This window comes from Schistocerca americana, chromosome 5 (genome assembly GCF_021461395.2).
Source record: "Schistocerca americana isolate TAMUIC-IGC-003095 chromosome 5, iqSchAmer2.1, whole genome shotgun sequence".
Classification (NCBI taxonomy): Eukaryota; Metazoa; Arthropoda; class Insecta; order Orthoptera; family Acrididae; genus Schistocerca; species Schistocerca americana.
The window spans coordinates 5,602,293-5,625,832 of NC_060123.1; positions in this window are offsets into that span (position 1 = coordinate 5,602,293).

Genomic DNA, 23,540 nt, shown 5'->3' on the forward strand with positions numbered 1-23,540 from the left:
AGAAAGAAATGTCTTAGAACACATAGTATTTCGTAGCGACGCAATTTCCGTGTGAATTCGTCAATGTTTGGGAGTGAGGGATGCAGTAAAGAAGGATTAGTGGATCGGAAATGTGATTGTCGTATCCCAAAAGAAAGTCCTGTCGTTTCCATAGAAACGTTCCTTGATTTAGAAGGAGAAGTCATAGAACCAATAGTAATTCATAGCGACGGAATTTCCGTGTGAATTCGTCAATGTGTGGGAGTGAGGGATGCAGTAAAGAAGGATTAGTGGATCGGACATGTGATTGTCGTATCCCAAAAGAAAATCCTGTCGTTTCCATAGAAACGTTACTCGATTTAGAAGGAAATGCCTTAGAACACATAGTACTCGTATTTCATAGCGACGCAATTTCCGTGTGAATTCGTCAATGTGTGGGAGTGAGGGATGCAGTAAAGAAGGATTAGTGGATCGGAAATGAGATTGCCGTATCCCAAAAGAAAATCCTGTCGTTTCCATAGAAACGCTACTCGATTTAGAAGGAGAAGTCATAGAAACCATAGTAATTCATAGCGACGCAAATTTCCGTGTGAACTCGTCAATGTTTGGGAGTGGGGGATGCAGTAAAGAAGGATTAGTGGATCGGAAATGTGATTGTCGTATCCCAAAAGAAAATCCTGTCGTTTCCATAGAAACGTTACTCGATTTAGAAGGAAATGTCATAGAACACATAGTACTCGTATTTCATAGCGACGCAATTTCCGTGTGAATTCGTCAATGTGTGGGAGTGAGGGATGCAGTAAAGAAGGATTAGTGGATCGGAAATGACATTGTCGTATCCCAAAAGAAAACCCAGTCGTTTCCATAGAAACGTTACTCGATTTTGAAGGAAATGTCCTAGAACACATAGTATTTCATAGCGACGCAATTTCCGTGTGAATTCGTCAATGTGTGGGAGTGAGGGATGCAGTAAAGAAGGATTAATGGATCGGAAATGAGATTGTCGTATCCCAAAGGAAAATCCTGTTGTTTCCATAGAAACGTTACTCGATTTAGAAGGAAATGTCTTAGAACACATAGTATTTCATAGCGACGCAATTTCCGTGTGAATTCGTCAATGTTTGGGAGTGAGGGATGCAGTAAAGAAGGATTAATGGATTGGAAATGAGATTGTCGTATCCCAAAAAAAATTCCTTTCGTTTCCATAGAAACATTACTTGATTTAGAAGGAGAAGTCATAGAACCCATAGTAATTCATAGCGACGCAATTTCCGTGTGAATTCGTCAATGTGTGGGAGTAAGGGATGCAGTAAAGAAGGATTAGTGGATCGGAAATGTGATTGTCGTATCCCAAAAGAAAATCCTGTCGTTTCCATAGAAACGTTACTCGATTTAGAAGGAAATGTCTTAGAACACATAGTACTCGTATTTCATAGCGACGCAATTTCCGTGTGAATTCGTCAATGTGTGGGAGTGAGGGATGCAGTAAAGAAGGATTAGTGGATCGGAAATGAGATTGTCGTATCCCAAAAGAAAATCCTGTCGTTTCCATAGAAACGTTACTCGATTTAGAAGGAAATGTCTTAGAACACATAGTATTTCATAGCGATGCAATATCCGTGTGAATTCGTCAATGTTTGGGAGTGAGGGATGCAGTAAAGAAAGATTAGTGGATCGGAAATGAGATTGTCGTATCCCAAAGAAAAGTCCTGTCGTTTCCATAGAAACGTTACTTGATTTAGAAGGAGAAGTCATAGAACCCATAGTAATTCATATCGACGCAATTTCTGTGTGAATTCGTCAATGTGAGGGAGTGAGGGATGCAGTAAAGAAGGATTTATGGATCGGAAATGTGATTGTCGTATCCCAAAAGAAAATCCTGTCGTTTCCATAGAAACGTTACTCGATTTAGAAGGAAATGTCTTAGAACATATAGTACTCGTATTTCATAGCGACGCAATTTCCGTGTGAAATCGACATTGTGTGGGAGTGAGGGATGCAGTAAAGAAGGATTAGTGGATCGGAAATGTGATTGTCGTATCCCAAAAGAAAATCCTGTCGTTTCCATAGAAATGTTACTCGATTTAGAAGGAAATGTCTTAGAACACATAGTACTCGTATTTCATAGCGACGGAATTTCCGTGTGAATTCGTAAATGTTTGGGAGTGAGGGATGCAGTAAAGAAGGATTAGTGGATCGGAAATGAGATTGTCGTATCCCAAAAGAAAATTTTGTCGTTTCCATAGAAACGTTACTCGATTTAGAAGGAAATGTCTTAGAACACATAGTATTTCATAGCGACGGAATTTCCGTGTGAATTCGTCAATGTGTGGGAGTGAGGGATGCAGTAAAGAACGATTAGTGGATCGGAAATGTGATTGTCGTATCTCAAAAAAAAATCCTGTCGTTTCCATAGAAACGTTACTCGATTTAGTAGGAAATGTCTTAGAACACATAGTACTCGTATTTCATAGCGACGCAATTTCCGTGTGAATTCGTCAATGTGTGGGAATGAGTTATGCAGTAAAGAAGGATTAGTGGATCAGACATGTGAATGTCGTATCCCAAAAGAAAATCCTGTCGTTTCCATAGAAATGTTACACGATTTAGAAGGAAATGCCTTAGAACACGTAGTACTCGTATTTCATAGCGACGCAATTTCCGTGTGAATTCGTCAATGTGTGGGAGAGAGGGATGCAGTAAAGAAGGATTAGTGGATCGGAAATGAGATTGTCGTATCCCAAAAGAAAGTCCTGTCGTTTCCGTAGAAACGTTACTCGATTTAGAAGGAAATGTCTTAGAACACATAGTACTCGTATTTCATAGCGACGCAATTTCCGTGTGAATTCGTCAATGTTTGGGAGTGAGGGATGCAGTAAAGAAGGATTAGTGGATCGGAAATGTGATTGTCATATCCCAAAAGAAAATCCTGTCGTTTCCATAGAAACGTTACTCGATTTAGAAGGAAATGTCTTAGAACTCAAAGTACTCGTATTTCATGGCGACGCAATTTCCGTGTGAATTCGTCAATGTGTGGGAGTGAGGGATGCAGTAAAGAAGGATTAGTGGATCGGAAATGTGATTGTCGTATCCCAAAAGAAAATCCTGTCGTTTCCATAGAAACGTTACTCGATTTAGAAGGAAATGTCTTAGAACACATAGTATTTCATAGCGACGCAATTTCCGTGTGAATTCGTCAATGTTTGGGAGTGAGGGATGCAGTAAAGAAGGATTAGTGGATCGGAAATGTGATTGTCGTATCCCAAAAGAAAATCCTGTCGTTTCCATAGAAACGTTACTCGATTTAGAAGGAAATGTCTTAGAACACATAGTACTCGTATTTCATAGCGACGGAATTTCCGTGTGAATTCGTCAATGTGTGGGAGTGAGGGTTGCAGTAAAGAAGGATTAGTGGATCGGAAATGAGATTGTCGTATCCCAAAAGAAAGTCCTGTCGTTTCCATAGAAACGTTACTAGATTTAGAAGGAAATGTCTTAGAACACATAGTATTTCATAGCGACGCAATTTCCTTGTGAATTCGTCAATGTTTGATAGTGAGGGATGCAGTAAAGGAGGATTAGTGGATCGGAAATGTGATTGTCGTATCCCAAAAGAAAATCCTGTCGTTTCCATAGAAACGTTACTCGATTTAGAAGGATATGTCTTAGAACACATAGTATTTCATAGCGACGCAATATCCGTGTGAATTCGTCAATGTTTGGGAGTGAGGGATGCAGTAAAGAAGGATTAGTGGATCGGAAATGTGATTGTCGTATCCCAAAAGAAAATCCTGTCGTTTCCATAGAAACGTTACCCGATTTAGAAGGAAATCTCTTAGAACACATAGTACTCGTATTTCATAGCGACGCAATTTCCGTGTGAATTCGTCAATGTGTGGGAGTGAGGGATGCAGTAAAGAAGGATTAGTGGATCGGAAATGAGATTGTCGTATCCCAAAAGAAAATCCTGTCCTTTCCATAGATACGTTACTCGATTTAGAAAGAAATGTCTTAGAACACATAGTATTTCATAGCGACGCAATTTCCGTGTGAATTCGTCAATGTTTGGGAGTGAGGGATGCAGTAAAGAAGGATTAGTGGATCGGAAATGTGATTGTCGTATCCCAAAAGAAAGTCCTGTCGTTTCCATAGAAACGTTCCTTGATTTAGAAGGAGAAGTCATAGAACCCATAGTAATTCATAGCGACGGAATTTCCGTGTGAATTCGTCAATGTGTGGGAGTGAGGGATGCAGTAAAGAAGGATTAGTGGATCGGACATGTGATTGTCGTATCCCAAAAGAAAATCCTGTCGTTTCCATAGAAACGTTACTCGATTTAGAAGGAAATGCCTTAGAACACATAGTACTCGTATTTCATAGCGACGCAATTTCCGTGTGAATTCGTCAATGTGTTGGAGTGAGGGATGCAGTAAAGAAGGATTAGTGGATCGGAAATGAGATTGCCGTATCCCAAAAGAAAAGCCTGTCGTTTCCATAGAAACGTTACTCGATTTAGAAGGAGAAGTCATAGAAACCATAGTAATTCATAGCGACGCAAATTTCCGTGTGAACTCGTCAATGTTTGGGAGTGGGGGATGCAGTAAAGAAGGATTAGTGGATCGGAAATGTGATTGTCGTATCCCAAAAGAAAATCCTGTCGTTTCCATAGAAACGTTACTCGATTTAGAAGGAAATGTCATAGAACACATAGTACTCGTATTTCATAGCGAAGCAATTTCCGTGTGAATTCGTCAATGTGTGGGAGTGAGGGATGCAGTAAAGAAGGATTAGTGGATCGGAAATGAGATTGTCGTATCCCAAAAGAAAATCCAGTCGTTTCCATAGAAACGTTACTCGATTTAGAAGGAAATGTCCTAGAACACATAGTATTTCATAGCGACGCAATTTCCGTGTGAATTCGTCAATGTGTGGGAGTGAGGGATGCAGTAAAGAAGGATTAATAAATCGGAAATGAGATTGTCGTATCCCAAAGGAAAATCCTGTTGTTTCCATAGAAACGTTACTCGATTTAGAAGGAAATGTCCTAGAACACATAGTATTTCATAGCGACGCAATTTCCGTGTGAATTCGTCAATGTTTGGGAGTGAGGGATGCAGTAAAGAAGGATTAATGGATTGGAAATGAGATTGTCGTATCCCAAGAAAAATTCCTTTCGTTTCCATAGAAACATTACTTGATTTAGAAGGAGAAGTCATAGAACCCATAGTAATTCATAGCGACGCAATTTCCGTGTGAATTCGTCAATGTGTGGGAGTAAGGGATGCAGTAAAGAAGGATTAGTGGATCGGAAATGTGATTGTCGTATCCCAAAAGAAAATCCTGTCGTTTCCATAGAAACGTTACTCGATTTAGAAGGAAATGTCTTAGAACACATAGTACTCGTATTTCATAGCGACGCAATTTCCGTGTGAATTCGTCAATGTGTGGGAGTGAGGGATGCAGTAAAGAAGGATTAGTGGATCGGAAATGAGATTGTCGTATCCCAAAAGAAAATCCTGTCGTTTCCATAGAAACGTTACTCGATTTAGAAGGAAATGTCTTAGAACACATAGTATTTCATAGCGACGCAATATCCGTGTGAATTCGTCAATGTTTGGGAGTGAGGGATGCAGTAAAGAAAGATTAGTGGATCGGAAATGAGATTGTCGTATCCCAAAAAAAAGTCCTGTCGTTTCCATAGAAACGTTACTTGATTTAGAAGGAGAAGTCATAGAACCCATAGTAATTCATATCGACGCAATTTCCGTGTGAATTCGTCAATGTGAGGGAGTGAGGGATGCAGTAAAGAAGGATTTATGGATCGGAAATGTGATTGTCGTATCCCAAAAGAAAATCCTGTCGTTTCCATAGAAACGTTACTCGATTTAGAAGGAAATGTCTTAGAACACATAGTACTCGTATTTCATAGCGACGCAATTTCCGTGTGAAATCGTCATTGTGTTTGAGTGAGGGATGCAGTAAAGAAGGATTAGTGGATCGGAAATGTGATTGTCGTATCCCAAAAGAAAATCCTGTCGTTTCTATAGAAATGTTACTCGATTTAGAAGGAAATGTCTTAGAACACATAGTACTCGTATTTCATAGCGACGGAATTTCCGTGTGAATTCGTAAATGTTTGGGAGTGAGGGATGCAGTAAAGAAGGATTAGTGGATCGGAAATGAGATTGTCGTATCCCAAAAGAAAATTTTGTCGTTTCCATAGAAACGTTACTCGATTTAGAAGGAAATGTCTTAGAACACATAGTATTTCATAGCGACGGAATTTCCGTGTGAATTCGTCAATGTGTGGGAGTGAGGGATGCAGTAAAGAACGATTAGTGGATCGGAAATGTGATTGTCGTATCTCAAAAAAAAATCCTGTCGTTTCCATAGAAACGTTACTCGATTTAGAAGGAAATGTCTTAGAACACATAGTACTCGTATTTCATAGCGACGCAATTTCCGTGTGAATTCGTCAATGTGTGGGATTGAGTTATGCAGTAAAGAAGGATTAGTGGATCAGACATGTGAATGTCGTATCCCAAAAGAAAATCCTGTCGTTTCCATAGAAATGTTACTCGATTTGGAAGGAAATGCCTTAGAACACGTAGTACTCGTATTTCATAGCGACGCAATTTCCGTGTGAATTCGTCAATGTGTGGGAGTGAGGGATGCAGTAAAGAAGGATTAGTGGATCGGAAATGAGATTGTCGTATCCCAAAAGAAAATCCTGTCGTTTCCATAGAAACGTTACTCGATTTAGAAGGAAATGTCTTAGAACACATAGTACTCGTATTTCATAGCGACGCAATTTCCGTGTGAATTCGTCAATGTTTGGGAGTGAGGGATGCATCAAAGAAGGATTAGTGGATCGGAAATGTGATTGTCATATCCCAAAAGAAAATCCTGTCGTTTCCATAGAAACGTTACTCGATTTAGAAGGAAATGTCTTAGAACTCAAAGTACTCGTATTTCATGGCGACGCAATTTCCGTGTGAATTCGTCAATGTGTGGGAGTGAGGGATGCAGTAAAGAAGGATTAGTGGATCGGAAATGTGATTGTCGTATCCCAAAAGAAAATCCTGTCGTTTCCATAGAAACGTTACTCGATTTAGAAGGAAATGTCTTAGAACACATAGTATTTCATAGCGACGCAATTTCCGTGTGAATTCGTCAATGTTTGGGAGTGAGGGATGCAGTAAAGAAGGATTAGTGGATCGGAAATGTGATTGTCGTATCCCAAAAGAAAATCCTGTCGTTTCCATAGAAACGTTACTCGATTTAGAAGGAAATGTCTTAGAACACATAGTACTCGTATTTCATAGCGACGGAATTTCCGTGTGAATTCGTCAATGTGTGGGAGTGAGGGTTGCAGTAAAGAAGGATAAGTGGATCGGAAATGAGATTGTCGTCTCCCAAAAGAAAATCCTGTCTTTTCCATAGAAACGTTACTCGATTTAGAAGGAAATGTCTTAGAACACATAGTATTTCATAGCGACGCAATTTCCGTGTGAATTCGTCAATGTTTGATAGTGAGGGATGCAGTAAAGGAGGATTAGTGGATCGGAAATGTGATTGTCGTATCCCAAAAGAAAATCCTGTCGTTTCCATAGAAACGTTACTCGATTTAGAAGGATATGTCTTAGAACACATAGTATTTCATAGCGACGCAATATCCGTGTGAATTCGTCAATGTTTGGGAGTGAGGGATGCAGTAAAGAAGGATTACTGGATCGGAAATGTGATTGTCGTATCCCAAAAGAAAATCCTGTCGTTTCCATAGAAACGTTACCCGATTTAGAAGGAAATGTCTTAGAACACATAGTACTCGTATTTCATAGCGACGCAATTTCCGTGTGAATTCGTCAATGTGTGGGAGTGAGGGATGCAGTAAAGAAGGATTAGTGGATCGGAAATGAGATTGTCGTATCCCAAAAGAAAATCCTGTCGTTTCCATAGAAACGTTACTCGATTTAGAAGGAAATGTCTTAGAACACATAGTATTTCATAGCGACGCAATTTCCTTGTGAATTCGTCAATGTTTGATAGTGAGGGATGCAGTAAAGGAGGATTAGTGGATCGGAAATGTGATTGTCGTATCCCAAAAGAAAATCCTGTCGTTTCCATAGAAACGTTACTCGATTTAGAAGGATATGTCTTAGAACACATAGTATTTCATAGCGACGCAATATCCGTGTGAATTCGTCAATGTTTGGGAGTGAGGGATGCAGTAAAGAAGGATTAGTGGATCGGAAATGTGATTGTCGTATCCCAAAAGAAAATCCTGTCGTTTCCATAGAAACGTTACCCGATTTAGAAGGAAATGTCTTAGAACACATAGTACTCGTATTTCATAGCGACGCAATTTCCGTGTGAATTCGTCAATGTGTGGGAGTGAGGGATGCAGTAAAGAAGGATTAGTGGATCGGAAATGAGATTGTCGTATCCCAAAAGAAAATCCTGTCCATTCCATAGAAACGTTACTCGATTTAGAAAGAAATGTCTTAGAACACATAGTATTTCATAGCGACGCAATTTCCGTGTGAATTCGTCAATGTTTGGGAGTGAGGGATGCAGTAAAGAAGGATTAGTGGATCGGAAATGTGATTGTCGTATCCCAAAAGAAAGTCCTGTCGTTTCCATAGAAACGTTCCTTGATGTAGAAGGAGAAGTCATAGAACCCATAGTAATTCATAGCGACGGAATTCCCGTGTGAATTCGTCATTGTGTGGGAGTGAGGGATGCAGTAAAGAAGGATTAGTGGATCGGACATGTGATTGTCGTATCCCAAAAGAAAATCCTGTCGTTTCCATAGAAACGTTACTCGATTTAGAAGGACATGCCTTAGAACACATAGTACTCGTATTTCATAGCGACGCAATTTCCGTGTGAATTCGTCAATGTGTGGGAGTGAGGGATGCAGTAAAGAAGGATTAGTGGATCGGAAATGAGATTGCCGTATCCCAAAAGAAAAGCCTGTCGTTTCCATAGAAACGTTACTCGATTTAGAAGGAGAAGTCATAGAAACCATAGTAATTCATAGCGACGCAAATTTCCGTGTGAACTCGTCAATGTTTGGGAGTGGGGGATGCAGTAAAGAAGGATTAGTGGATCGGAAATGTGATTGTCGTATCCCAAAAGAAAATCCTGTCGTTTCCATAGAAACGTTACTCGATTTAGAAGGAAATGTCATAGAACACATAGTACTCGTATTTCATAGCGACGCAATTTCCGTGTGAATTCGTCAATGTGTGGGAGTGAGGGATGCAGTAAAGAAGGATTAGTGGATCGGAAATGAGATTGTCGTATCCCAAAAGAAAATCCAGTCGTTTCCATAGAAACGTTACTCGATTTAGAAGGAAATGTCCTGGAACACATAGTATTTCATAGCGACGCAATTTCCGCGTGAATTCGTCAATGTGTGGGAGTGTTGGATGCAGTAAAGAAGGATTAATGGATCGGAAATGAGATTGTCGTATCCCAAAGGAAAATCCTGTTGTTTCCATTGAAACGTTACTCGATTTAGAAGGGAATGTCTTAGAACACATAGTATTTCGTAGCGACGCAATTTCCGTGTGAATTCGTCAATGTTTGGGAGTGAGGGATGCAGTAAAGAAGGATTAATGGATTGGAAATGAGATTGTCGTATCCCAAAAAAAATTCCTTTCGTTTCCATAGAAACATTACTTGATTTAGAAGGAGAAGTCATAGAACCCATAGTAATTCATAGCGACGCAATTTCCGTGTGAATTCGTCAATGAGTGGGAGTAAGGGATGCAGTAAAGAAGGATTAGTGGATCGGAAATGTGATTGTCGTATCCCAAAAGAAAATCCTGTCGTTTCCATAGAAACGTTACTCGATTTAGAAGGAAATGTCTTAGAACACATAGTACTCGTATTTCATAGCGACGCAATTTCCGTGTGAATTCGTCAATGTGTGGGAGTGAGGGATGCAGTAAAGAAGGATTAGTGGATCGGAAATGAGATTGTCGTATCCCAAAAGAAAATCCTGTCGTTTCCATAGAAACGTTACTCGATTTAGAAGGAAATGTCTTAGAACACATAGTATTTCATAGCGACGCAATATCCGTGTGAATTCGCCAATGTTTGGGAGTGAGGGATGCAGTAAAGAAAGATTAGTGGATCGGAAATGAGATTGTCGTATCCCAAAAAAAAGTCCTGTCGTTTCCATAGAAACGTTACTTGATTTAGAAGGAGAAGTCATAGGACCCATAGTAATTCATATCGACGCAATTTCCGTGTGAATTCGTCAATGTGAGGGAGTGAGGGATGCAGTAAAGAAGGATTTATGGATCGGAAATGTGATTGTCGTATCCCAAAAGAAAATCCTGTCGTTTCCATAGAAACGTTACTCGATTTAGAAGGAAATGTCTTAGAACACATAGTACTCGTATTTCATAGCGACGCAATTTCCGTGTGAAATCGTCATTGTGTGGGAGTGAGGGATGCAGTAAAGAAGGATTAGTGGATCGGAAATGTGATTGTCGTATCCCAAAAGAAAATCCTGTCGTTTCCATAGAAATGTTACTCGATTTAGAAGGAAATAACTTAGAACACATAGTACTCGTATTTCATAGCGACGGAATTTCCGTGTGAATTCGTAAATGATTGGGAGTGAGGGATGCAGTAAAGAAGGATTAGTGGATCGGAAATGAGATTGTCGTATCCCAAAAGAAGATTTCGTCGTTTCCATAGAAACGTTACTCGATTTAGAAGGAAATGTCTTAGAACACATAGTATTTCATAGCGACGGAATTTCCGTGTGAATTCGTCAATGTGTGGGAGTGAGGGATGCAGTAAAGAACGATTAGTGGATCGGAAATGTGATTGTCGTATCCCAAAAGAAAATCCTGTCGTTTCCATAGAAACGTTACTCGATTTAGAAGGAAATGTCTTAGAACACATAGTATTTCATAGCGACGCAATTTCCGTGTGAATTCGTCAATGTTTGATAGTGAGGGATGCAGTAAAGGAGGATTAGTGGATCGGAAATGTGATTGTCGTATCCCAAAAGAAAATCCTGTCGTTTCCATAGAAACGTTACTCGATTTAGAAGGATATGTCTTAGAACACATAGTATTTCATAGCGACGCAATATCCGTGTGAATTCGTCAATGTTTGGGAGTGAGGGATGCAGTAAAGAAGGATTACTGGATCGGAAATGTGATTGTCGTATCCCAAAAGAAAATCCTGTCGTTTCCATAGAAACGTTACCCGATTTAGAAGGAAATGTCTTAGAACACATAGTACTCGTATTTCATAGCGACGCAATTTCCGTGTGAATTCGTCAATGTGTGGGAGTGAGGGATGCAGTAAAGAAGGATTAGTGGATCGGAAATGTGATTGTCGTATCCCAAAAGAAAATCCTGTCGTTTCCATAGAAACGTTACTCGATTTAGAAGGAAAAGTCTTAGAACACATAGTACTCGTATTTCATAGCGACGCAATTTCCGTGTGAATTCGTCAATGTGTGGGAGTGAGGGATGCAGTAAAGAAGGATTAGTGGATCGGAAATGTGATTGTCGTATCCCAAAAGAAAATCCTGTCGTTTCCATAGAAACGTTACCCGATTTAGAAGGAAATGTCTTAGAACACATAGTACTCGTATTTCATAGCGACGCAATTTCCGTGTGAATTCGTCAATGTTTGGGAGTGAGGGATGCAGTAAAGAAAGATTAGTGGATCGGAAATGAGATTGTCGTATCCCAAAAAAAAGTCCTGTCGTTTCCATAGAAACGTTACTGGATTTAGAAGGAGAAGTCATAGAACCCATAGTAATTCATATCGACGCAATTTCCGTGTGAATTCGTCAATGTGAGGGAGTGAGGGATGCAGTAAAGAAGGATTTATGGATCGGAAATGTGATTGTCGTATCCCAAAAGAAAATCCTGTTGTTTCCATAGAAACGTTACTCGATTTAGAAGGAAATGTCTTAGAACACATAGTACTCGTATTTCATAGCGACGCAATTTCCGTGTGAAATCGTCATTGTGTGGGAGTGAGGGATGCAGTAAAGAAGGATTAGTGGATCGGAAATGTGATTGTCGTATCCCAAAAGAAAATCCTGTCGTTTCCATTGAAATGTTACTCGATTTAGAAGGAAATGTCTTAGAACACATAGTACTCGTATTTCATAGCGACGGAATTTTCGTGTGAATTCGTAAATGTTTGGGAGTGAGGGATGCAGTAAAGAAGGATTAGTGGATCGGAAATGAGATTGTCGTATCCCAAAAGAAAATTTTGTCGTTTCCATAGAAACGTTACTCGATTTAGAAGGAAATGTCTTAGAACACATAGTATTTCATAGCGACGGAATTTCCGTGTGAATTCGTCAATGTGTGGGAGTGAGGGATGCAGTAAAGAACGATTAGTGGATCGGAAATGTGATTGGCGTATCTCAAAAAAAAATCCTGTCGTTTCCATAGAAACGTTACTCGATTTAGAAGGAAATGTCTTAGAACACATAGTACTCGTATTTCATAGCGACGCAATTTCCGTGTGAATTCGTCAATGTGTGGGAATGAGTTATGCAGTAAAGAAGGATTAGTGGATCAGACATGTGAATGTCGTATCCCAAAAGAAAATCCTGTCGTTTCCATAGAAATGTTACTCGATTTAGAAGGAAATGCCTTAGAACACGTAGTACTCGTATTTCATAGCGACGCAATTTCCGTGTGAATTCCTCAATGTGTGGGAGTGAGGGATGCAGTAAAGAAGGATTAGTGGATCGGAAATGAGATTGTCGTATCCCAAAAGAAATTCCTGTCGTTTCCATAGAAACGTTACTCGATTTAGAAGGAAATGTCTTAGAACACATAGTACTCGTATTTCATAGCGACGCAATTTCCGTGTGAATTCGTCAATGTTTGGGAGTGAGGGATGCAGTAAAGAAGGATTAGTGGATCGGAAATGTGATTGTCATATCCCAAAAGAGAATCCTGTCGTTTCCATAGAAACGTTACTCGATTTAGAAGGAAATGTCTTAGAACTCAAAGTACTCTTATTTCATGGCGACGCAATTTCCGTGTCAATTCGTCAATGTGTGGGAGTGAGGGATGCAGTAAAGAAGGATTAGTGGATCGGAAATGTGATTGTCGTATCCCAAAAGAAAATCCTGTCGTTTCCATAGAAACGTTACTCGATTTAGAAGGAAATGTCTTAGAACACATAGTATTTCATAGCGACGCAATTTCCGTGTGAATTCGTCAATGTTTGGGAGTGAGGGATGCAGTAAAGAAGGATTAGTGGATCGGAAATGTGATTGTCGTATCCCAAAAGAAAATCCTGTCGTTTCCATAGAAATGTTACTCGATTTAGAAGGAAATGTCTTAGAACACATAGTACTCGTATTTCATAGCGACGGAATTTCCGTGTGAATTCGTCAATGTGTGGGAGTGAGGGTTGCAGTAAAGAAGGATTAGTGGATCGGAAATGAGATTGTCGTATCCCAAAAGAAAATCCTGTCGTTTCCATAGAAACGTTACTCGATTTAGAAGGAAATGTCTTAGAACACATAGTATTTCATAGCGACGCAATTTCCGTGTGAATTCGTCAATGTTTGATAGTGAGGGATGCAGTAAAGGAGGATTAGTGGATCGGAAATATGTTTGTCGTATCCCAAAAGAAAATCCTGTCGTTTCCATAGAAACGTTACTCGATTTAGAAGGATATGTCTTAGAACACATAGTATTTCATAGCGACGCAATATCCGTGTGAATTCGTCAATGTTTGGGAGTGAGGGATGCAGTAAAGAAGGATTAGTGGATCGGAAATGTGATTGTCGTATCCGAAAAGAAAAGCCTGTCGTTTCCATAGAAACGTTACCCGATTTAGAAGGAAATGTCTTAGATCCCATAGTACTCGTATTTCATAGCGACGCAATTTCCGTGTGAATTCGTCAATGTGTGGGAGTGAGGGATGCAGTAAAGAAGGATTAGTGGATCGGAAATGAGATTGTCGTATCCCATAAGAAAATCCTGTCGTTTCCATAGAAACGTTATTCGATTTAGAAGGAAATGTCCTAGAACACATAGTATTTCATAGCGACGCAATTTCCGTGTGAATTCGTCAATGTGTGGGAGTGAGGGATGCAGTAAAGAAGGATTAATGGATCGGAAATGAGATTATCGTATCCCAAAAGAAAATACTGTCGTTTCCAATGAAACGTTACTCGATTTAGAAGGAAATGTCTTAGAACACATAGTATTTCATAGCGACGCAATTTCCGTGTGAATTCGTCAATGTTTGGGAGTGAGGGATGCAGTAAAGAAGGATTAATGGATTGGAAATGAGATTGTCGTATCCCAAAAAAAAGTCCTTTCGTTTCCATAGAAACATTACTTGATTTAGAAGGAGAAGTCATAGAACCCATAGTAATTCATAGCGACGCAATTTCCGTGTGAATTCGTATATGTGTGGGAGTGAGGGATGCAGTAAAGAAGGATTAGTGGATCGGAAATGTGATTGTCGTATCCCAAAAGAAAATCCTGTCGTTTCCATAGAAACGTTACTCGATTTAGAAGGAAATGTCTTAGAACACATAGTACTCGTATTTCATAGCGACGCAATTTCCGTGTGAATTCGTCAATGTGTGGGAGTGAGGGATGCAGGAAAGAAGGATTAGTGGATCGGAAATGAGATTGTCGTATCCCAAAAGACAATCCTGTCGTTTCCATAGAAACGTTACTCTATTTAGAAGGAAATGTCTTATAACACATAGTATTTCATAGCGACGCAATATCCGTGTGAATTCGTCATTGTTTGGGAGTGAGGGATGCAGTAAAGAAAGATTAGTGGATCGGAAATGAGATTGTCGTATCCCAAAGAGAAGTCCTGTCGTTTCCATAGAAACGTTACTTGATTTAGAAGAAGAAGTCATAGGACCCATAGTAATTCATATCGACGCAATTTCCGTGTGAATTCGTCAATGTGGGGGAGTGAGGGATGCAGTAAAGAAGGATTTATGGATCGGAAATGTGATTGTCGTATCCCAAAAGAAAATCATGTCGTTTCCATAGAAACGTTACTCGATTTAGAAGGAAATGTCTTAGAACACTTAGTACTCGTATTTCATAGCGACGCAATTTCCGTGAGAATTCGTCAATGTTTGGGAGTGAGGCATGCAGTAAAGAAGGATTAGTGGATCGGAAATACGATTGTCGTATCCCAAAAGAAAATCCTGTCGTTTCCATAGAAACGTTACTCGATTTAGAAGGAAATGTCTTAGAACTCAAAGTACTCGTAATTCATGGCGACGCAATTTCCGTGTGAATTCGTCAATGTGTGGGAGTGAGGGATGCAGTAAAGAAGGATTAGTGGATCGGAAATGTGATTGTCGTATCCCAAAAGAAAATCCTGTCGTTTCCATAGAAACGTTACTCGATTTAGAAGGAAATGTCTTAGAACACATAGTATTTCATAGCGACGCAATTTCCGTGTGAATTCGTCAATGTTTGGGAGTGAGGGATGCAGTAAAGAAGGATTAGTGGATCGGAAATGTGATTGTCGTATCCCAAAAGAAAACCCTGTCGTTTCCATAGAAACGTTACTCGATTTAGAAGGAAATGTCTTAGAACTCATAGTACTCGTATTTCATAGCGACGGAATTTCCGTGTGAATATGTCAATGTGTGGGAGTGAGGGTTGCAGTAAAGAAGGATTAGTGGATCGGAAATGAGATTGTCGTATCACAAAAGAAAATCCTCTCGTTTCCATAGAAACGTTACTCGATTTAGAAGGAAATGTCTTAGGACACATAGTATTTCATAGCGACGCAATTTCCGTGTGAATTCGTCAATGTTTGATAGTGAGGGATGCAGTACAGGAGGATTAGTGGATCGGAAATGTGATTGTCGTATCCCAAAAGAAGATCCTGTCGTTTCCATAGAAACGTTACTCGATTTAGAAGGATATGTCTTAGAACACATAGTATTTCATAGCGACGCAATATCCGTGTGAATTCGTCAATGTTTGGGAGTGAGGGATGCAGTAAAGAAGGATTAGTGGATCGGAAATGTGATTGTCGTATCCCAAAAGAAAATCCTGTCGTTTCCATAGAAACGTTACCCGATTTAGAAGGAAATGTCTTAGAACACATAGTACTCGTATTTCAAAGCGACGCAATTTCCGTGTGAATTCGTCAATGTGTGGGAGTGAGGGATGCAGTAAAGAAGGATTAGTGGATCGGAAATGAGATTGTCGTATCCCAATAGAAAATCCTGTCGTTTCCATAGAAACGTTATTCGATTTAGAAGGAAATGTCCTAGAACACATAGTATTTCATAGCGACGCAATTTCCGTGTGAATTCGTCAATGTGTGGGAGTGAGGGATGCAGTAAAGAAGGATTAATGGATCGGAAATGAGATTATCGTATCCCAAAAGAAAATCCTGTCGTTTCCAATGAAACGTTACTCGATTTAGAAGGAAATGTCTTAGAACACATAGTATTTCATAGCGACGCAATTTCCGTGTGAATTCGTCAATGTTTGGGAGTGAGGGATGCAGTAAAGAAGGATTAATGGATTGGAAATGAGATTGTCGTATCCCAAAAAAAAGTCCTTTCGTTTCCATGGAAACATTACTTGATTTAGGAGAAGTCATAGAACCCATAGTAATTCATAGCGACGCAATTTCCGTGTGAATTCGTCAATGTGTGGGAGTGAGGGATGCAGTAAAGAAGGATTAGTGGATCGGAAATGTGATTGTCGTATCCCAAAAGAAAATCCTGTCGTTTCCATAGGAACGTTACTCGATTTAGAAGGAAATGTCTTAGAACACATAGTACTCGTATTTCATAGCGACGCAATTTCCGTGTGAATTCGTCAATGTGTGGGAGTGAGGGATGCAGTAAAGAAGGATTAGTGGATCGGAAATGAGATTGTCGTATCCCAAAATACAATCCTGTCGTTTCCATAGAAACGTTACTCTATTTAGAAGGAAATGTCTTAGAACACATAGTATTTCATAGCGACGCAATATCCGTGTGAATTCGTCAATCTTTGGGAGTGAGGGATGCAGTAAAGAAAGATTAGTGGATCGGAAATGAGATTGTCGTATCCCAAAGAGAAGTCCTGTCGTTTCCATAGAAACGTTACTTGATTTAGAAGAAGAAGTCATAGAACCCACAGTAATTCATATCGACGCAATTTCCGTGTGAATTCGTCAATGTGTGGGAGTGAGGGATGCAGTAAAGAAGGATTTATGGATCGGAAATGTGATTGTCGTATCCCAAAAGATAATCCTGTCGTTTCCATAGATACGTTACTCGATTTAGAAGGAAATGTCTTAGAACACATAGTACTCGTATTTCATAGCGACGCAATTTCCGTGTGAATTCGTCAATGTGTGGGAGTGAGGGATGAAGTAAAGAAGGATTAGTGGATCGGAAATGTGATTGTCGTATCCCAAAAGAAAATCCTGTCGTTTCCATAGAAATGTTACTCGATTTAGAAATAAATGTCTTAGAACACATAGTACTCGTATTTCATAGCGACGCAATTTCCGTGTGAATTCGTCAATGTGTGGGAGTGAGTTATGCAGTAAAGAAGGATTAGTGGATCGGACATGTGATTGTCGTATCCCAAAAGAAAATCCTGTCGTTTCCATAGAAACGTTACTCGATTTAGAAGGAAATGCCTTAGAACACATAGTACTCGTATTTCATAGCGACGCAATTTCCGTGTGAATTCGTCAATGTGTGGGAGTGAGGGATGCAGTAAAGAAGGATTAGTGGATCGGAAATGAGATTGTCGTATCCCAAAAGAAAATCCTGTCGTTTCCATAGAAACGTTACTCGATTTAGAAAGAAATGTCTTAGAACACATAGTATTTCATAGCGACGCAATTTCCGTGTGAATTCGTCAATGTTTGGGAGTGAGGGATGCAGTAAAGAAGGATTAGTGGATCGGAAATGTGATTGTCGTATCCCAAAAGAAAGTCCTGTCGTTTCCATAGAAACGTTCCTTGATGTAGAAGGAGAAGTCATAGAACCCATTGTAATTCATAGCGACGGAATTTCCGTGTGAATTCGTCAATGTGTGGGAGTGAGGGATGCAGTAAAGAAGGGTTAGTGGATCAGACATGTGATTGTCGTATCCCAAAAGAAAATCCTGTCGTTTCCATAGAAACGTTACTCGATTTAGAAGGAAATGCCTTAGAACACATAGTACTCGTATTTCATAGCGACGCAATTTCCGTGTGAATTCGCAATGTGTGGGAGTGAGGGATGCAGTAAAGAAGGATTAGTGGATCGGAAATGAGATTGCCGTATCCCAAAAGAAAATCCTGTCGTTTCCATAGAAACGTTACTCGATTTAGAAGGAGAAGTCATAGAACCCATAGCAATTCATAGCGACGCAAATTTCCGTGTGAACTCGTCAATGTTTGGGAGTGGGGGATGCAGTAAAGAAGGATTAGTTAATCGGAAATGTGATTGTCGTATCCCAAAAGAAAATCCTGTCGTTTCCATAGAAACGTTACTCAATTTAGAAGGAAATATCTTAGAACACATAGTTCTCGTATTTCATAGCGACGCAATTTCCGTGTGAATTCGTCAATGTGTGGGAGTGAGTTATGCAGTAAAGAAGGATTAGTGGATCGGACATGTGATTTTCGTATCCCAAAAGAAAATCCTGTCGTTTCCATAGAAACGTTACTCGATTTAGAAAGAAATGTCTTAGAACACATAGTATTTCATAGCGACGCAATTTCCGTGTGAATTCGTCAATGTTTGGGAGTGAGGGATGCAGTAAAGAAGGATTAGTGGATCGGAAATGTGATTGTCGTATCCCAAAAGAAAGTCCTGTCGTTTCCATAGAAACGTTATTTGATGTAGAAGGAGAAGTCATAGAACCCATAGTAATTCATAGCGACGGAATTTCCATGTGAATTCGTCAATGTTTGGGAGTGAGGGATGCAGTAAAGAAGGATTAGTGGATCGGAAATGTGATTGTCGTATCCCAAAAGAAAGTCCTGTCGTTTCCATAGAAACGTTCCTTGATGTAGAAGGAGAAGTCATAGAACCCATAGTAATTCATAGCGACGGAATTTCCGTGAGAATTCGTCAATGTGTGGAAGTGAGGGATGCAGTAAAGAAGGATTAGTGGATCGGAAATGAGATTGCCGTATCCCAAAAGAAAATCCTGTCGTTTCCATAGAAACGTTACTCGATTTAGAAGGAGAAGTCATAGAACCCATAGCAATTCATAGCGACGCAAATTTCCGTGTGAACTCGTCAATGTTTGGGAGTGGGGGATGCAGTTAAGAAGGATTAGTGGATCGGAAATGTGATTGTCGTATCCCAAAAGAAAATCCTGTCGTTTCCATAGAAACGTTACACGATTTAGAAGGAAATGCCTTAAAACACATAGTACTCGTATTTCATAGCGACGCAATTTCCGTGTGAATTCGTCAATGTGTGGGAGTGAGGGATGCAGTAAAGAAGGATTAGTGGATCGGAAATGAGATTGTCGTATCCCAAAAGAAAATCCTGTCGTTTCCATAGAAACGTTACTCGATTTAGAAGGAAATGTCTTAGAACACATAGTATTTCATAGCGACACAATTTCCGTGTGAATTCGTCAATGTTTGGGAGTGAGGGATGCAGTAAAGAAGGATTAGTGGATCGGAAATGTGATTGTCGTATCCCAAAAGAAAGTCCTGTCGTTTCCATAGAAACGTTATTTGATGTAGAAGGAGAAGTCATAGAACCCATAGTAATTCATAGCGACGGAATTTCCATGTGAATTCGTCAATGTTTGGGAGTGAGGGATGCAGTAAAGAAGGATTAGTGGATCGGAAATGAGATTGTCGTATCCCAAAAGAAAATCCAGTCGTTTCCGTAGAAACGTTACTCGATTTAGAAAGAAATGTCTTAGAACACATAGTATTTCATAGCGACGCAATTTCCGTGTGAATTCGTCAATGTTTAGGAGTGAGGGATGCAGTAAAGAAGGATTAGTGGATCGGAAATGTGATAGTCGTATCCGAAAAGAAAATCCTGTCGTTTCCATAGAAACGTTACTCGATTTAGAAGGAAATGTCTTAGAACACATAGTACTCGTATTTCATAGCGACGGAATTTCCGTGTGAATTCGTCAATGTTTGGGAGTGAGGGATGCAGTAAAGAAGAATTAGTGGATCGGAAATGAGATTGTCGTATCCCAAAAGAAAATCCTGTCGTTTCCATAGAAACGTTACTCGATGTAGAAGGAAATGTCTTAGAACACATTGTACTCGTATTTCATAGCGACGGAATTTCCGTGTGAATTCGTCAGTGTTTGGGAGTGAGGGATGCAGTAAAGAAGGATTAGTGGATCGGAAATGAGATTGTCGTATCCCAAAAGAAAATCCTGTCGTTTCCATAGAAACGTTACTCTATTTAGAAGGAAATGTCTTAGAACACATAGTACTCGTATTTCGTAGCGACGCAATTTCCGTGTGAATTCGTCAATGTGTGTGAGTGAGGGATGCAGTAAAGAAGGATTAGTGGATCGGAAATGAGATTGTCGTATCCCAAAAGAAAATCCTGTCGTTTCCATAGAAACGTTACTCGATTTAGAAGGAAATGTCTTAGAACACATAGTATTTCATAGCGACGCAATTTCCGTGTGAATTCGTCAATGTGTGGGAGTGAGGGATGCAGTAAAGAAGGATTAGTGGATCGGAAATGTGATTGTCGTATCCCAAAAGAAAATCCTGTCGTTTCCATAGAAACGTTACTCGATTTAGAAAGAAATGTCTTAGAACACATAGTACTCGTATTTCATAGCGACGGAATTTCCGTGTGAATTCGTCAATGTGTGGGAGTGAGGGATGCAATAAAGAAGGATTAGTGGATCGGAAATGAGATTGTCGTATCCCAAAAGAAAATCCTGTCGTTTCCATAGAAACGTTACTCGATTTAGAAGGAAATGTCTTAGAACACATAATACTCGTATTTCGTAGCGACGCAATTTCCGTGTGAATTTGTCAATGTGTGAGAGTGAGGGATGCAGTAAAGAAGGAGTAGTGGATCGGAAATGAGATTGTCGTATCCCAAAAGAAAATCCTGTCGTTTCCATAGAAACGTTACTCGATTTAGAAGGAAATGTCTTAGAACACATAGTACTCGTATTTCATAGCGACGCAATTTCCGTGTGAATTCGTCAATGTGTGGGAGTGAGGGATGCAGTAAAGAAGGATTAGTGGATCGGAAATGAGATTGTCGTATCCCAAAAGAAAATCCAGTCGTTTCCGTAGAAACGTTACTCGATTTAGAAAGAAATGTCTTAGAACACATAGTATTTCATAGCGACGCAATTTCCGCGTGAATTCGTCAATGTTTGGGAGTGAGGGATGCAGTAAAGAAGGATTAGTGGATCGGAAATGTGATAGTCGTATCCGAAAAGAAAATCCTGTCGTTTCCATAGAAACGTTACTCGATTTAGAAGGAAATGTCTTAGAACACATAGTACTCGTATTTCATAGCGACGGAATTTCCGTGTGAATTCGTCAATGTTTGGGAGTGAGGGATGCAGTAAAGAAGAATTAGTGGATCGGAAATGAGATTGTCGTATCCCAAAAGAAAATCCTGTCGTTTCCATAGAAACGTTACTCGATGTAGAAGGAAATGTCTTAGAACACATAGTACTCGTATTTCATAGCGACGGAATTTCCGTGTGAATTCGTCAGTGTTTGGGAGTGAGGGATGCAGTAAAGAATGATTAGTGGATCGGAAATGAGATTGTCGTATCCCAAAAGAAAATCCTGTCGTTTCCATAGAAACGTTACTCTATTTAGAAGGAAATGTCTTAGAACACATAGTACTCGTATTTCGTAGCGACGCAATTTCCGTGTGAGTTCGTCAATGTGTGTGAGTGAGGGATGCAGTAAAGGAGGATTAGTGGATCGGAAATGAGATTGTCGTATCCCAAAAGAAAATCCTGTCGTTTCCATAGAAACGTTACTCGATTTAGAAGGAAATGTCTTAGAACACATAGTATTTCATAGCGACGCAATTTCCGTGTGAATTCGTCAATGTGTGGGAGTGAGGGATGCAGTAAAGAAGGATTAGTGGATCGGAAATGTGATTGTTGTATCCCAAAAGAAAATCCTGTCGTTTCCATAGAAACGTTACTCGATTTAGAAAGAAATGTCTTAGAACACATAGTACTCGTATTTCATAGCGACGGAATTTCCGTGTGAATTCGTCAATGTGTGGGAGTGAGGGATGCAATAAAGAAGGATTAGTGGATCGGAAATGAGATTGTCGTATCCCAAAAGAAAATCCTGTCGTTTCCATAGAAACGTTACTCGATTTAGAAGGAAATGTCTTAGAACACATAATACTCGTATTTCGTAGCGACGCAATTTCCGTGTGAATTTGTCAATGTGTGAGAGTGAGGGATGCAGTAAAGAAGGATTAGTGGATCGGAAATGAGATTGTCGTATCCCAAAAGAAAATCCTGTCGTTTCCATAGAAACGTTACTCGATTTAGAAGGAAATGTCTTAGAACACATAGTACTCGTATTTCATAGCGACGCAATTTCCGTGTGAATTCGTCAATGTGTGGGAGTGAGGGATGCAGTAAAGAAGGATTAGTGGATCGGAAATGAGATTGTCGTATCCCAAAAGAAAATCCTGTCGTTTCTATAGAAACGTTACTCGATTTAGAAAGAAATGTCTTAGAACACATAGTATTTCATAGCGACGCAATTTCCGTGTGAATTCGTCAATGTTTGGGAGTGAGGGATGCAGTAAAGAAGGATCAGTGGATCGGAAATGTGATTGTCGTATCCCAAAAGAAAATCCTGTCGTTTCCATAGAAACGTTACTCGATTTAGAAGGAAATGTCTTAGAACACATAGTACTCGTATTTCATAGCGACGGAATTTCCATGTGAATTCGTCAATGTTTGGGAGTGAGGGATGCAGTAAAGAGAGATTAGTGGATCGGAAATGAGATTGTCGTATCCCAAAAGTAAATCCTGTCGTTTCCACAGAAACGTTACTCGATGTAGAAGGAAATGTCTTAGAACACATAGTACTCTTATTTCATAGCGACGGAATTTCCGTGTGAATTCGTCAGTGTTTGATAGTGAGGGATGCAGTAAAGAAGGATTAGTGGATCGGAAATGAGATTGTCGTATCCCAAAAGAAAATCCTGTCATTTCCATAGAAACGTCACTCGATTTAGAAGGAAATGTCTTAGAACACATAGTACTCGTATTTCGTAGCGACGCAATTTCCGTGTGAATTCGTCAATGTGTGTGAGTGAGGGATGCAGTAAAGAAGGATTAGTGGATCGGAAATTAGATTGTCGTATCCCAAAAGAAAATCCTGTCGTTTCCATAGAAACGTTACTCGATTTAGAAGGAAATGTCTTAGAACACATAGTACTCGTATTTCATAGCGACGCAATTTCCGTGTGAATTCGTCAATGTGTGGGAGTGAGGGATGCAGTAAAGAAGGATTAGTGGATCGGAAATGAGATTGTCGTATCCCAAAAGAAAATCCTGTCGTTTCCATAGAAACGTTACTCGATTTAGAAAGAAATGTCTTAG